Here is a 16,495-nt window from a genome sequence, read left to right on the forward strand (position 1 = left end):
GCTGTCAACTGTGGGACCTTTATATAGACTGGTGTGTGCCTTTCCAAATCATGTCCAATCAATTGAATATACCATAGGTGTACTCCAATCAATTTCGAGTCTTATAGCAAAGGGTGCGAAAACTTATGTAAATAAGGTATTCAGTTTTTTATTTGTAAGAAATTTGCAAAAATGTCTGAACCTGTTTTTGCTTTGTCATTATGGGGTATTGGGTGTAGATTGATGAGGATTTTTTTAAATTTAATCCATTTTAGAATAAGGCTGTAACGTAACAAAATGTGGAAAAAGGGAAGGGGTTTGAATACTTTCCCGAATGCACTGTACAAACACACCACTGACACTCACACTTGAGTGAATTACAGTAAACGTTATGGCTTGTTGAAATATCAGGCGTGGTCTCATTCACCAGCATACTGCCTGCCCTCCAGGACATCTACAGCACCCGATGTCACAGGAAGTCCAAAAAGATCATCAGGGACCTCAGCCTCCTGAGCCACAGCCTGTTCACTCCGCTACCATCCAGAAGGCGAGGTCAGAACAGGTGCTTCAAAGCTGGGACCGAGAGACTGAAAAACAGTTTCTATGGCAAGGCCATCAGACTGTGAAATAGTCACCGCTAGCTGGCCTCTGCCCAGTATCCTGCCCTGAACTTTAGTCACTGTCACTAGCCAGCTACCATCCGGTTACTCAATCAACCCTGCACCTTAGAGACTGCTGCCTATATACATAGACATGGAACACTGGTAACTTTAATAATGGAACTCTGGCCACTTTAGTAATGTTTGCATACTGTTTTACCCACTTCATATGTATATACTGTATTCTAGGCTAGGCCTATCCTATTTAACTATTGCATGTTCATACAGTATACTATTCTATTCTAAGTATTATTCAGATATACTATATATTCTATCCATATACTGTCCCTAATGTCTATATATCCCATCATAGATATATTTATATTTATACTCCGGACTCTGACATTGCTCGTCCTAATATTTATATATTTCTTAATTCCATTCTTTTACGTTTTAGATTTGTGTGTATTGTTAGATATTACTGCACTGTTGGAGCTAGGAACATAAGCATTTCACTACACCCGCAATAACATCTGCTAAATATTTGTATGTGACCATCTACATTTGATTTAATTTGAGGTTTGAAGTGAAGCACAAACAATTATTTATATATACACTAGATCAGTGGTTCCCAAACTTTTTATAGTCCCGTACCCCTTCAAACATTCAACTTCCAGCTGCGTACCCCCTCAAGTACCAGGGTCAGCTCACTCTCAAATGTTGTTTTTTGCCATCATTGTATGCCTGCCACACACATACTATACTATACGATACATTTATCAAACATAAGAATGAGTGTGAGTTTTTGTCACAACCCGGCTCGTGGGAAGTGACAAAGAGCTCTTATAAGACCAGAGCACAAATAATAATATAATAATCAATCATTTTGCTCTTTATTTAGCCATCTTACATATAAAACTTTATTTGTTCATCGAAAATTGTGAATAACTCACCACAGGTTAATGATAAGGGTGTGCTTGAAAGGATGCACATAACTCTGCAATGTTGGATTGTATTGGAGAGTCTCAGTCTAAAATCCTTTTCCACACACAGTCTGTGCCCGTATTTAGTTTTCATGCTAGTGAGGGCCGAGAATCCACTCTCACATAGGTACGTGGTTGCAAAGGGCATCAGTGTCTTAACAGCACGATTTGCCAAGGCAGGATACTCTCAGCGCAGCCTATCCAGAAATCTGGCAATGGCTTCTGATTAAATTCAATTTTCAGAGAACCGCTTGTTGCAATTTCGATGAGGCTCTCTTGTTCAGATATCGGTAAGTGGACTGGAGGCAGGGCATGAAAGGGATAACGAATCCAGTTGTTTGTGTCGTCCATTTCGGGAAAGTATCTGCGTAATTGCGCTCCCAACTCACTCAGGTCCTTCACTACATCACATTTGACATTGTCCGTAAGCTTGAGTTCATTTGCACACAAAGAAATCATACAATGATGGAAAGACCTGTGTGTTGTCCTTAATGCAGACAGAGAAGAGCTCCAACTTCTTAATCATAGCCTCAATTTTGTCCCGCACATTGAATATAGCTGCGGAGATTCCCTGTAATCCTAGATTCAGATCATTCAGGTGAGAAAAAACATCACCCAGATAGGGTAGTCGTGTGAGAAACGTGTCATTAGACAAGTGAAAATGATGGTCAGTAAAGAAAACGTTAAGCTTGTCTCTCAATTTTAAAAAAACGTGCCAATACTTTGCCCCTTGATAACCAGCGCACTTCTGTATGTTCTAAAAGCGTTACCCAAGTGGCGTCGGGAGCAAATGCTTGCACTCGCATTACCACTCCACTATGTCTCCCTGTCATGGCTTTTGTGCCATTAGTACAGAATCGAACACATCTTGACCACTAAAGTCCATTTGATGTCACAAAGCTGTCCAGTACTTAAAAAAAAAATTATATCCTGTTGTCCTAGTTTCCAGTCGTTTGCAGAAGAGGATAATCTTCCTTAATTGACCCCCCATAAACGTAACGGACATGTACCAGGAGCTGTGCCAGGCCGGCCACATTGGATGTAACGCATGGAATTCACTGGCTTGTATGCGAAGCAATAATTGTTTCAAAACATCTCCTGCCATGTCACTGATGCGTCGTGAAACAGTGTTGTTTGATGAAGGCATTGTCTGTGTAGTTTTTTTTGGGCCTTTTCCCCCAGCATTGTCCCAGCCATATCTGCGGCAGCTGGAAGAATTAAGTATGGGGCTTGCCTGTCCTAGCCACTCGGTAGCTCACCATATAAGACACTTCTAGCCCCTTCTTATTAATGGTATCTGTTGCTTTTATACATGTCTTACTACTAGAAAGTCATCTTACTTTTCAAATTGGCATGTTTTGTTTCTAAATGTTTGCGCAAAAGTGAAGGTTTCATCGAGTTGTGAGACAGTACTTTTGCAAATATAACACACTGTGGCTGAGGAAAGGCACTACTCCCAATGTAAGGGAACCCCAAATCAATGTAGTTCTCACCATATTTGCGCTTCTTCGATGGTCCAACGTCTCTATCTGTTGTTCGGTGCTTTCCTGGGTAAGGGGGCAGTAGCTCTTCGGCTGCATCAGATTCACAACTGTCAGTGTCCATGCTAGCTGGGCTAACAACAAATGTAGAATTACTGATGTTAGAATTGGATGTGCTCGTGGAAGCAGAACAACTTGTGTCGTCGACAGGTGCAGGTGTAGTACTACTGGTATGTGTTTCTGTGGGCCTTACCTTTTTTTTAACCATTTATCTATTTTTGAGCAAAAGGAATGAGCAGCAGCTACGTTTGGCTACATACGGACCGTTAGTGGAATTCCCGCGAGAGAGTAACGGTTAATGTGATTGGATGTTAATTATTTGACTAGGCTACCTGTATTTGACATTGTGTTGTTCTTTCGCTGAACACTAGATGGTTTAATTACATTTTTGGCAGTGAAACGAGGCTACTCAGGCGAGAGAAAAAAACTCACCCAAATGTATAGCCCTGTTGCAAAATATAAATGGACTGTTTGAAAATGTGAAAAAAAACATATATACACTACCGTTCAAAAGTTTGGAGTCACTTAGAAATGTCCTTGTTTTTGAAAGAAAAGCACATTTTTTGTCCATTAAAATAACATCAAATTGATCAGAAATACAGTGTAGACATTGTTAATGTTGTAAATGACTATTGTAGCTGGAAACGGTTGATTTTTAATGGAATTTCTGCATAGGAGTACGGAGGCCCATTATCAGCAACCATCACTCCTGTGTTCCAATGGCACGTTGTGTTAGCTAATCCAAGTTTATAATTTTAAAAGGCTAATTGATCATTAGAAAACCCTTTTGCAATTATGTTAGCACAGCTGAAAACTGTTTTTCTGATTAAAGAAGCAATAAATCTGGCCTGCTTTAGACTAGTTGATTATCTGGAGCATCAGCGTTTGTGGGTTCGATTACAGGCTCAAAATGGCCAGAAACAAAGACTTTCTTCTGAAACTCGTCAGTCTATACTTGTTCTGAGAAATGAAGGCTATTCCATGCGAGAAATTTGGCAATAAACTGAAGTCCTCGTGGGAGTGGGAGGCCCCGGTGCACAACTGAGCAAGAGGACAAGTACATTAGTGTCTAGTTTGAGAAACAGATGCCTCACAAGTCCTCAACTGGCAGCTCTCCGACGAACCATCAAACAGGCAAAGTATCAATACAGGACTAAGATTGAATCGTACTACAACGGCTCCGACGTTCGACGAATGTGACAGGGCTTGCAAACTATTACAGACTACAAAGGGAAGCACAGCCGAGAGCTGCCCAGTGACACGAGCCTACCAGACTTGCTAAAAAACTTCTATGCTCGTGTAGCGTGGTTCGTTCTGCGTTGTGCACTTTTAATGAGGACACTGCCACAACTGGAGGTCTGCGGGTTGGAATATTTTTATTTGCCCTGCACACGAAGAGACAACACACCATATTTTAGCACTTGGCGCAGTCATAGCTCTCAGGCACTTTGCTATGCCGAAGGTCAGGCAAAAGCGAGCGCCAAAAGGAAATAACAGGTGCTGCGCGCACACATTCAGTGCACAACAGCACACCATACAATACAAGTAAAATGATATTGAACAAAATTCGGACAAAATAAAAGACATACCTGCTCACGAAGAGACAGCACACAATATTTTAGCCCTTGGCGCAGTCACAGCTCTCAGGCACTTGCACGAGCACATAGAAACTCACTCAATCACTGTCCCAAGTATTCACAGATTACAATAGGTACCCTAGTTAGCGAGCTCGGTGAACCTTGTTAACATAAATCTTTATATTGTTCACATTGTAACAAAACGTATGGTTGCATTACAGCACATCGTGTAACATTACCATGGTTTTATATTGAACAATTTCGGAGCCAAGGACAACATACGTTGCTATGCCGAAGGTCAGGCAAAAGAGAACAATAAGGGATACGGAAATACAGATAACCCGCGATGGGCCAAACCAAAATATACAAAACTTTTACAATCACGTGTATGTACAATATAGATATGAAAAAGTGTTTGTACACCAAAAACTAACAGTAGCTATGCAGCTGTAATTAAATAAAAAAACACAAATTATTAACATCCCCTCTTGACCTGGCCTATTGGAATTGGTCCTTGTGTGCAACTTGGTGCATAATCTAGGGGAAACAACATCACACTGCTACACTCGCTTCGGGGCAAGTAATACTGAAACATGCATAAGCTGTTCCAGACAACTGTGTGGTCACGCTCTCCGCAGCCGATGTGAATAAGACCTTTAAACAGATCAACATTCACAAGACCGCAGGGTCAGATGGATTACCAGGACATGTACTCCGAGCATGCGCTGACCAACTGGCAAGTGTCTTCACTGACATTTTCAACCTCTCCCTGTCTGAGTCTGTAATACCAACATGTTTCAAGCAGACCATCATAGTCCCTGTGCCCAAGAACACTAAGGTAACCTGCCTAAATGACTACCGACCCGTAGCACTCATGTCTGTAGCCGTGACATGCTTTGAAAGGCCGGTCATGGCTCACATCAACACCATTATCCCAGAAACCCTAGACCCACTCCAATTTGCATACCGCACCAACAGATGCACATATGATGCCATTTCTATTGCACTCCACATTGCCCTTTCACACCTGGACAAAAGGAACACCTATGTGAGAATGCTATTCATTGACTACAGATCAGCATTCTACACCATAGTGCCCTCAAAGCTCATCACTAAACTAAGGACCCTGGGACTATACACCTCCCTCTGCAACTGGATCCTGGACTTCCTGACGGGCCACCCCCAGGTGGTTAGGGTAGGTAACCTCCGGGGTGCGTGCTCAGTCCCCTCCTGTACTCCCTGTTCACTCATGACTGCACGGCCAGGCACGACACAACAGTGGTAGGCTTGATCACCGACAATGATGAGATAGCCTATGGGAGGAGGTCATAGACCTGACCGTGTGGTGCAAGGACAACAACCTCTCCCTCAACGTGACCAAGACAAAGGAGATGATTGTGGACTACAGGAAAAGGAGGAGCGAGCACACCCCCATTCTCATCGACGGGGCTGAAGTGGAGCAGGTTGAGAGCTTCATAGTTCCTTTGGCGTCTACATCACCAACAAACTAACATGGTCCAAGCACACCAAGACGGTCATGAAGAGGGCACAGTAAAACCTATTCCCCCTCAGGAGACTGAAAAGATTGTGTCCTCAGATCCTCAAAAGGTTCTACAGCTGCACCATCGAGAGCATCCTGACGGGTTGCATCACTGCCTGGTATGGCAACTGCTCAGCCTCCGACCGCAAGGCACTACAGAGGGTAGTGCGTACGGCCCAGTACATCACCAGGTCCAAGCTTCCTGCCATCCAGGACCTCTATACCAGGCGGTGTCAGAGGAAGGCCCTAAAAATGGGTTAAAGACTCCAGCCACCCTAGTCATAGACTGTTCTCTCTGCTACCGCACGGCAAGCGGTACCGGAGCACCAAGTCTAGGTCCAAGAGGCTTCTAAACAGCTTCTACCCCCAAGCCATAATACTTCTACGCTGCTGCTACTCTCTGTTATTATCTATGCATAGTCACTTTAAGAACTCTAGCTACATGTACATATTACCTCAATTACCTCGACACCGGTGCCCCCGCAAATTGATTCTGTACCGTTACACCCTGTATATAGCCCCGCTATTGTTATTTACTGCTGCTCTTTAATTATTTGTTATTCTTATCTCTTCATTTTTTTGTGGGTATTTTATTAAAACTGCATTGTTGGTTAAGGGCTTGTAAGTAAGCACCTGTTGTCACGGCCGATGAAAGAAGTGGACCAAAGTGCAGCGTAGATTTCTCTTTTTATTTCTACATTTATCTTTTTATTTCAAATGTCGCCAATAAAACAACAAACGAAAAAACCAACCGTGAAGCTTATCGGGCTATAGTGCCACTAACAAAGATAACTACCCGCACTGAAGGAGGGAAAAGGGGCTACCTAAGTATGATTCCCAATCAGAGACAACGATAGACAGCTGTCCCTGATTGAGAACCATACCTGGCCAAAACATAGAAATAAAGAAACATAGAAAACAAAACATAGAATGCCCACCCCACATCACCCCCTGACCTAACCAAATAGAGAAATAAAACGTCTCTCTTAGGTCAGGGCGTGACACTTGTTGTATTCAGCGCATGTGACAAATAACATTTGATTTGATTTGAAAGACTATATCAGGGGATGACCTATGCAGCAGTTCATCAAAAGGTCAAGAGGGCGGGGCCTCCCGGGTGGCGCAGTGGTCTAGGGCACTGCATCGCAGTGCTAACTGCGCCACCAGAGTCTCTGGGTTCGCGCCCAGGCTCTGTCGCAGCCGGCCGCGACCGGGAGGTCCGTGGGGCGACGCACAATTGGCATAGCGTCGTCCGGGTTAGGGAGGGTTTGGCCGGTAGGGATATCCTTGTCTCATCGCGCTCCAGCGACTCCTGTGGCGGGCCGGGCGCAGTGCGCGCTAACCAAGGGGGCCAGGTACACGGTGTTTCCTCCGACACATTGGTGCGGCTGGCTTCCGGGTTGGAGGCGCGCTGTGTTAAGAAGCAGTGCGGCTTGGTTGGGTTGTGCTTCGGAGGACGCATGGCTTTCGACCTTCGTCTCTCCCGAGCCCGTACGGGAGTTGTAGCGATGAGACAAGATAGTAATTACTAGCGATTGGATACCACGAAAATTGGGGAGAAAATGGGATAAAATTTAAAAAAAATAAAATAAAAAAAAATGGTCAAGAGGGTTGGACGGTAGTTGAACAGGATCTAGTTTCTTCAGGTCTACAATGATAATGAACTATTATTGAATTACTTCCAGTGGCTGTGGTTTTTTTGCACCATTTAAGGTGTCTCCTAGGGTGTTCGGTAGAGAGGTAACATTGAGTTCAAGATCAGTCCTATGGTCCATGAGTGCATAAGTTCATAAGCACGTGTGAATATGTGTTCTGTCAGCCTTTCATCAATATGGCTACAGTTTCTACTGTAAAACTTGGCATACTAAACTTCTACTCGAATATTTACAATAACAGTTTTTTTCTCGATTGCTAAGACACTTTTAATGAAACTGGGGTCCAACTCCATCATAACCTAATGAGCACAACGCTGTTATTTTTTGCAAAACATAATTTCTCATTGCTTTCACACACAAAGCAAATACTAAGCACATTTTTACAAAACAGCAAACACAACTCTCTACAAAAGATTCAAAACTGAGTAAATCATGACCAACGAAATTGAAAGGCAGAGGCAGAGGGGCCCATAGAGGAAGAGAGTTCATCTCTGAGTTAAAATGGAAAAAGGTCAAATAAAGCCTTTGCTTCTGGATTTTCATATTCAGTGAAATTCTTTCTGCATTGGTCATCTTTGGTAAAATCATTTTAGGACAAAAGAGGACAGCCCATGCTGTGATAATATGTTTACTTGCCTTTTATGGTGCATACTATAATTATAGTATCAACAAATGGCACAGACATATAAAAGACCGTTAACCATGTTAGGTTTAGGGTCTTAATGCATTTTGCAAATGAAATGAAATCATTTTGGCCAACGTGTTTCAGTTTGGGGCTGCGGGCTAATTGTTTTGAAAAAGGGAATTCTGTTTTGACCAATGTGCTCAAGCAATCGGGAAAAACGGTAAACAGTGATCTAGGTGGGACCTTTCACCTTTGTGACCTTAGTCCCATAAGTGTGTGTGTATGTATGTGTGTGTGTGTGTGTGTGTGTGTGTGTGTGTGTGTGTGTGTGTGTGTGTGTGTGTGTGTGTGTGTGTGTGTGTGTGTGTGTGTGTGTGTGTGTGTGTGTGTGTGTGTGTGTGTGTGTGTGTGTGTCGGAGAGCATAAGTAATCCAAATGAGTGTAACCATACTAAACAGATCAGGTGGATGGAATTGACCTGCTTTTCAGGCTCTCAGGTTCACTGGTCAGGGCCATAGGTGTCCCTATAGAACTGAATGTGTAACAATAAGTCAGAGTATTACTCCACCCATACACTATAACAACCTATGACTGTCATGGCAACCATTTCAATGTGAGATAAAGAAACATAGTAACTTTTCTGTTTTCAGTCCAAAGTCAAAGGTCATGAATGTGGTGTGAGAGAGGCTCTAAATGGAAAAACAGTGAGTGATATTTCTGGTTATGTTTAGGGTCTGCAGGGTGCATAGACAGGCTTTTGTGCCGGCAGGGTAGGGCCACCACAGGGTGGGGCGGCAGGGTAGCCTAGTGGTTAGAGCGTTGGGCTAGTAACCGAAAGGTTGCAAGTTCAAATCCCCGAGCTGACAAGGTACAAATCTGTCGTTCTGCCCCTGAACAAGGCAGTTAACCCACTGTTCCTAGGCCGTCATTGAAAATAAGAGTTTGTTCTTAAATGACTTGCCTAGTTAAATAAAGGTTAAATGTAAGTCGCTCTGGATAAGAGCGTCTGCTAAATGACTTAAATGTAAATGTGCCTCGGAACACCCTTGCAGGAAGTCCTCCTTCTGCATTCAGAAGATCCAGGGCGTTCTAGGGAGGTTAGGCAGCTCAACGTTTAGGTGATATATGATGGTGTATGTTTTAGACGAAGGAGCCAGTGTCCAGTTTCAGCATAATAAATCACTATGAATCACTAAAACCTGAACATCCAACTGTCCTCTTACTGTACAGGGGGTATAGAGATTAACTGCAGGGGACATGGAGGCATATTTATTTGTTTTCAGTTTAGAGGTGAAGTACAGGGTACTGATTTACAGCTTTGATTCAAACAATAATAACCTCACCAATTATGACTTCGGTCTATTATATAGGCAGACCACACCAATAAGCCATCTCAGTAGGCAGTAATGACCCAGGCTTTGCTGCCACACGCTTAATTTGTCCTTTTAGCCACTCTTGACAATTCACACTGAACACAGACTGCCATTGATCAGCAGGGTCTCTAAAGTTTAAACCTCTCTCGCTATCGCTTTCTCTATATGACTCTCTCTTCCAGCCTCTCTCTCGCAACCTTTCTCTCTCTCTCTCTCTCTCTCTCTCTCTCTCTCTCTCTCTCTATTGCACTCTCTCTCAACATTGTCCCCTATCAACCTCTCTCTCTCTCTCTCACACACACACACACACACACACACACACACACACACACACACACACACACACACACACACACACACACACACACACACAACCACACATGGAGGAGGGGCTGACCTGCTCTACAATGTTTGTGAGAGCATCAGTGAGTGTAAGCCTACTGTACATCAAGGTGAGTGACAATGTGACTACATGCGGATCAGTTTCCAAGTGACATCCTGTAATCCACTCAGTCAGCTTGGACGGAATATGTATCATTGTACATCCCTTTTCTCTCCATTGAACATATTCTCTCTTTTCTTGGCTCCTTGAGGCTTTGCAAATCGCCACTGCATTCCCATCTGCCTCTGGCCATGGCCTGACCTCACAGGTCCATAGACAAAGTGCTGACATGCTTAGCTATTCCAACACTCAACTTTGAACACATACTCTCTCAATCTGGAATTAGTTGCTAGCTCATCATCACAATGTCCAAGTCCACTATGATACACACATTCTTGAGAAAGAAATACGGGACATTTATTTCCATCAACACATTTTCTTTCAAAGGCTATTGAACTATTGGTTTAGGGAATACTATTGTAATACTGTAAATACTGATATAAGCTAAAACAAATCATGTTGATTAAATGTAAGGCAACCTGATGCAATAGGATTATGAGTTTTCTCAACATTTGGGCATATACAGTTGAAGTCGGAAGTTTACATACACCTTTACCAAATACATTTAAACTCAGTTTTTCACAATTCCTGACATTTAATCCTAAAATCCCCTGTTTTAGGTCAATTAGGATGACGGCTTTATTTTAAGAATGTGAAATGTCAGAATAATAGTAGAGAGAATGATTTATTTCAGCTTTTATTTCTTTCATCACATTCCCAGTGGGTCAGAAGTTTATATACACTCAATTAGTATTTGGTAGCATTGCCTTTAAAATGTTTAACTTGGGTCAAACGTTTCAGGTAGCCTTCCAGAAGCTTCTCACAATAAGTTCCTCCTGACAGAGCTGGTGTAACTGAGTCAGGTATGTAGGCCTCCTTGCTCGCACACACTTTTTCAGTTCTGCCCAAAAATGTTCTATAGGATGAGGTCAGGGCTTTGTGAAGGCCACTCCAATACCTTGACTTTGTTGTCCTTAAGCCATTTTGCCACAACTTTGGAAGTATGCTTGGGGTCATTGTCCATTTGGAAGACCCATTTGTGACCCAAGCTTTAACTTCCTGACTGATGTCTTGAGATGTTGCTTCAATATATCCACATAATTTTCTTTCCTCATGTAGCCATCTATTTTGTGAAGTGCGCCAGTCCCTCCTGCAGCAAAGTGGTCATTATGGCCAAACAGTTCTATTTTTGTTTCATCAGACCAGAGGACATTTCTCCAAAAAGTACGATCTTTGTCCCCATGTGCAGTTGCAAACCATAGTCAGGCTTTTTTATGGCGGTTTTGGAGCAGTGGCTTCTTCCTTGCTGAGCAGCCTTTCAGGCTATGTCAATATAGGACTTGTTTTACTGTGGATATAGATACTTTTGTACTTGTTTCCTCCATTATCTTCACAAGGTCCTTTGCTGTTGTTCTGGGATTGATTTGCACTTTTCGCACCAAAGTACGTTCATCTCTAGGAGACAGAACGCGTCTCCTTCCTGAGCGGTATGACAGCTGCGTGGGCCCATGGTGTTTATACTTGCGTACTATTGTTTGTACAGATGAACGTGGTACCTTCAGGCGTTTGGAAATTGTTCCCAAGGATGAACCAGACTTGTGGAGGTCTACAATTATTTTTCTGAGGTCTTGGCTGATTTATTTTGATTTTCCCATGATGTCAAGCAAAGAGTCACTGAATTTGAAGGTAGGCCTTGAGGTACACCTCCAATTGACTCAAATTATGTCAATTAGCCTATCAGAAGCTTCTAAAGCCAGGACATCATTTTCTGGAATTTCCCAAGCTGTTTAAAGGCACAGTCAACTTAGTGTATGTAAACTTCTGACCCACTGGAATTGTGATACAGTGAATTATAAGTGAAATAATCTGTCTGTAATCAATTGTTGTAAAAATGACATGTGTCATGCACAAAGTAGATGTCCTAACCGACTTGCCAAAACTATAGTTTGTTAACAAGAAATTTGTGGAGTGGTTGAAAAACGAGTTTTAATGACTCCAACCTAAGTGTATGTAAACTTCCGACTTCAGTTGTAGCTGAACCATAAACATTCTCAAGTTGAATTGTATGTTCACTTTGAATTTGCTTCAGTGAACATACATTTCAACTTGAGAATGTATTCTACCGTATTTGCATATTTCCCAGTGTAAAATTAAACTCTTTATGACAATACATTACATATATCACAGGTCCTTTCTTTGAGGGCCCAATTACACCCTAACGCAGTGGTCTGAAACTCCTGATTTACTGGTCACATCAAGCTTGCAAGTCACATTGTGATGGCATATAAACTTAGCAAAAAAAGAAAAGTCCCTTTTTTCAGGACCCTGTATTTCAAAGATAATTAGTAAAAATCCAAATAACTTCACAGATCTTCATTGTAAAGGGTTTAAACAATGTTTCCCATGCTTGTTCAATGAACCATAAACAATTAATGAACATGCACCTGTGGAACGGTCGTTAACAGCTTACAGACGGTAGGCAATTAAGGTCACAGTAATGAAAACTTAGGACACTAAAGAGGCCTTTCTAATGACTCTGAAAAACACCGAAAGATAGATGCCAGGGTCCCTGCTCATCTGCGTGAACGTGCCTTAGCCATGCTGCAAGGAGGCATGAGGACTGCAGATGTGGCCAGGGCAATAAATTGCAATGTCCGTACTGTGAGACGCCTAAGACAGCGCTACAGGGAGACAGGACAGACAGCTGATCATCCTCGCAGTAACAGACCACTTGTAACCATACCTGCACAGGATCGGTACATCCGAACATCACACCTGCGGAACAGGTACAGGATGACAACAACAACTGCCCGAGTTACACCAGGAACGAACAATCCCTCCATCAGTGCTCAGACTGTCCGCAATAGGCTGAGAGAGGCTGTACTGAGGGCTTGTAGGCCTGTTGTAAGGCAGACATCACCAGCAACAACAATGCCTATGGGCACAAAACCACTGTCGCTGGACCAGACAGGACTGGCAAAAAGTACTCTTCACTGACGAATCGCGGTTTTGTTTCACAAGTCGTGATGATCGGATTCGCATTTATCGTCGAAGGAATGAGCGTTACACTGAGGCTTGTACTCTGGAGCGGGACCGATTTGGAGGCGGAGGGTCCGTCATGGTGTGTGGCGGTGTGTTACAGCATCATCGGAATGAGCTTGTTGTCATTGCAGTCAATCTCAATGCTGTGCATTACAGGGAAGACATCCTCCTCCCTCCTGTAGTACCCTTCCTGCAGGCTCACCCTGACATGACCCTCCAGCATGACAATGCCACCAGCCATACTGCTCGTTCTGTGCGTGATTTCCTGCAAGACAGGAATGTCAGTGTTCTGCCATGGCCAGCGAAGAGCCCGGATCTCAATCCCATTGAGCACATCTTTGACCTGTTGGATCGAAGGGTGAGGGCTAGGGCCATTCCCCCAGAAATGTCCGGGAACTTGCAGGTGTCTTGGTGGAAGAGTGGGGTAACATCTCACAGCAAGAACTGGCAAATCTGGTGTAGTCCATGAGGAGGAGATGCACTGCAGTACTTAATGCAGCTGGTGGCCACACCAGATACTGACTGTTACTTTTGATTTTGACCCCTCCTTTGTTCAGGGACACATTATTCCATTTCTGTTAGTCACATGTCTGTGGAACTTGTTCAGTTTATGTCTCAGTTGTTGAATCTTGTTATGTTCATACAAATATTTACACATGTTAAGTTTGCTGAAAATAAACGAAGTTGACAGTGAGAGGACGTTTCTTTTTTTGCAGAGTTTAGATGGGTTTATTTTATCATTTAAAACACAATATAACCACACGTGGATAATACATTTAAAATCCTTGAGGATGACACAAGAAAGTTTGAAAACGTGTTTGTAAATAATGTAAATAAATGGCTTAAAAAATGTACAAACATAACATAGTAGGCCTAGGCTACATTCTGTAGTAGACTTAACATACTAGGCATACTTGGGTTACAGATATAATAACAATTACTACATTTCTTAACTTGTATTGTGCTTTTCATAGAATCTCAAAGTGGATCAAATTTAAAACAACGAACAACCATGTTTTATTTAACTAGGCAAGTCAGTTAAGAACAAATTCTTACTTACAAGGGCGGCCTACCCCGGCCAAACCCGGACAACGCTGGGTCAATTGTGCACCGCCCTATGGGACTCCCAATCACGGCTGGATGTGACACCTCTTGGACTGAGACTGCTGCGCCACTAAGGGAGCCCATTTTAAATGATGGAGATTGAATGTCTCAGTCGGCTTAGGATGAGGTTGAGACAGTTTGGGCTGGAAACCATCAACACATTTTGGGTTCTTCAACAATGCACCACACCTGCTTCTCTGAATGGTCAGTCACGTCATTGGAGCCACTCCTCAGGTACTGGTCCTCTATTGCCAAGATTATATCACCCACCTGGGTGATGCCATGGTTGCTGAAAAGCGAATGAAAAGTCACCACATCTTGGCAGTGGTTAGGAGCATTCCCTAAACAGTCTCTGAACTTCCTCTGCTACCTCTGGACACAGCATGCAGTCCTTGGTGTAATACAGATTAAACAACAAAACCGCATTATTTGAATCCAATTGTAGTCTATCAGATTCTACAGCAGTGACTTATGTAGCATTATATTCTACAGTTATTAGCAGGCTGCCATTGCATGGTTTCTGGAACTTTCCAGCCCTATCCAGCTTGCTCTCGCATGCTCAGTAGCCATGCCTCCAGATAACATCCAGCCCTTGATCATGACTCTTAGTTCCATTACATTATACATAAGAGTAATTGGACGAAGGCGTTTTCTGTAGGGGGAGAATTGTTAGGATCCTGACGCTTGGTCTGAACATTAACATGCATCGCTTGCAGTACGGTTTTGGAAGCATAAGAACCTTATCTTTTATAATCAGCGTGAAGTCATTTTCAAAAAACAAAAGGTTAAATTGATACACAACTTGTTAGGGTTAGGGTTACCACAAGGCAATATCTCTGTTACATCGCTTGTTACTGGAAAACCGACAGAAGACAAGAGGCAACCACCTGTGCTAATTAACTATCTAACATGCTCTGAACACCTGTGTGTAAGCATAACTCAGGAAGTGTAGCGGAAGTGTAGTTTCATCAGATGGAGGCACCCATAGCCTTGTGGATCTGTGCAAAACTGCCTCAGTAAGTGTATCTTTTTTCTTCTTTCTCGCTGATGAAAGACAAGGGACATACGTTTCGAAAGCCGTATCACAAGCGATGATTATTGACGTTTCTAAACATTAAAAAATTGTGTCAGGTTTGTATTTCACGAGGCAGTCGTGGGCAAAGGTTTTTGACTGTGAAAATCTGTTTTTTTTTTGGAGCTAACTTGCTTGCCACTTATTCCATGTGTTTTCTTCCTTCACAGACTCCGTGAAATGATGACCTCTTCCTAAATATTTGGTCATATGATTCATTTTGTGTGTTGTTTCCTGGAAACAAGGGGTGGCTGAACTAACACTTTGGCTCAGCTTACCCCACTCTCCCCTACAGTGTTCTCTTCCAAACATTAATTTGTAATTCCACTCAACAAGTTTTTATACATTCAGATTACTGTGAGCAAAGTTTGTTGAGTGAACAAATGTTCAGACTTTAGCTCAATTTCTTGTCCTTCTGAAGTCCACCCAACTCACAGAATAACGCTGATTAAGCAATTGGTTAAATTGGCTTTTTTTTTTTTTTTTTTTTTTTTTTTTTTTTTATACAGTACATGGATATTCAAGTGTGGCAGAGGAGGCTGGTGGGAGGAGCTAGAGGAGGACGGCTCATTGTAATGACTGGAATGGAATTAATTTAATGGAGTCAAACATGTGGTTTCCATATGTTTGATGTGATTGTTACCTTTCCATTTATTCCAGTCTTTACAATGAGCCTATCTTCATATAGCTCCTCCAACCAGCCTCCTCTGATTAGTGTGGGTAGTTCCCTTTATCTTTACACATGATGCATGTGTGGACAGACGCAGATCCAAGTGAAGCACATCCTCCCTATAAAACTGGAAATGAGCATACATTCATTTGCTCTACATCCCGTTGGACAGTTAGCTTCACTATTCTAGGCATGTTTTCCTGAATAGTGCTCTCTGTCACCGCATGGGTGCATACAGCGCAAAGACCCCCTGCCAGTGTGTTTACCACTTCATCGAGCACAGAGACAAGTGC

Source organism: Salvelinus namaycush, chromosome 5 (assembly GCF_016432855.1).
Source record: "Salvelinus namaycush isolate Seneca chromosome 5, SaNama_1.0, whole genome shotgun sequence".
NCBI classification, from domain to species: Eukaryota; Metazoa; Chordata; class Actinopteri; order Salmoniformes; family Salmonidae; genus Salvelinus; species Salvelinus namaycush.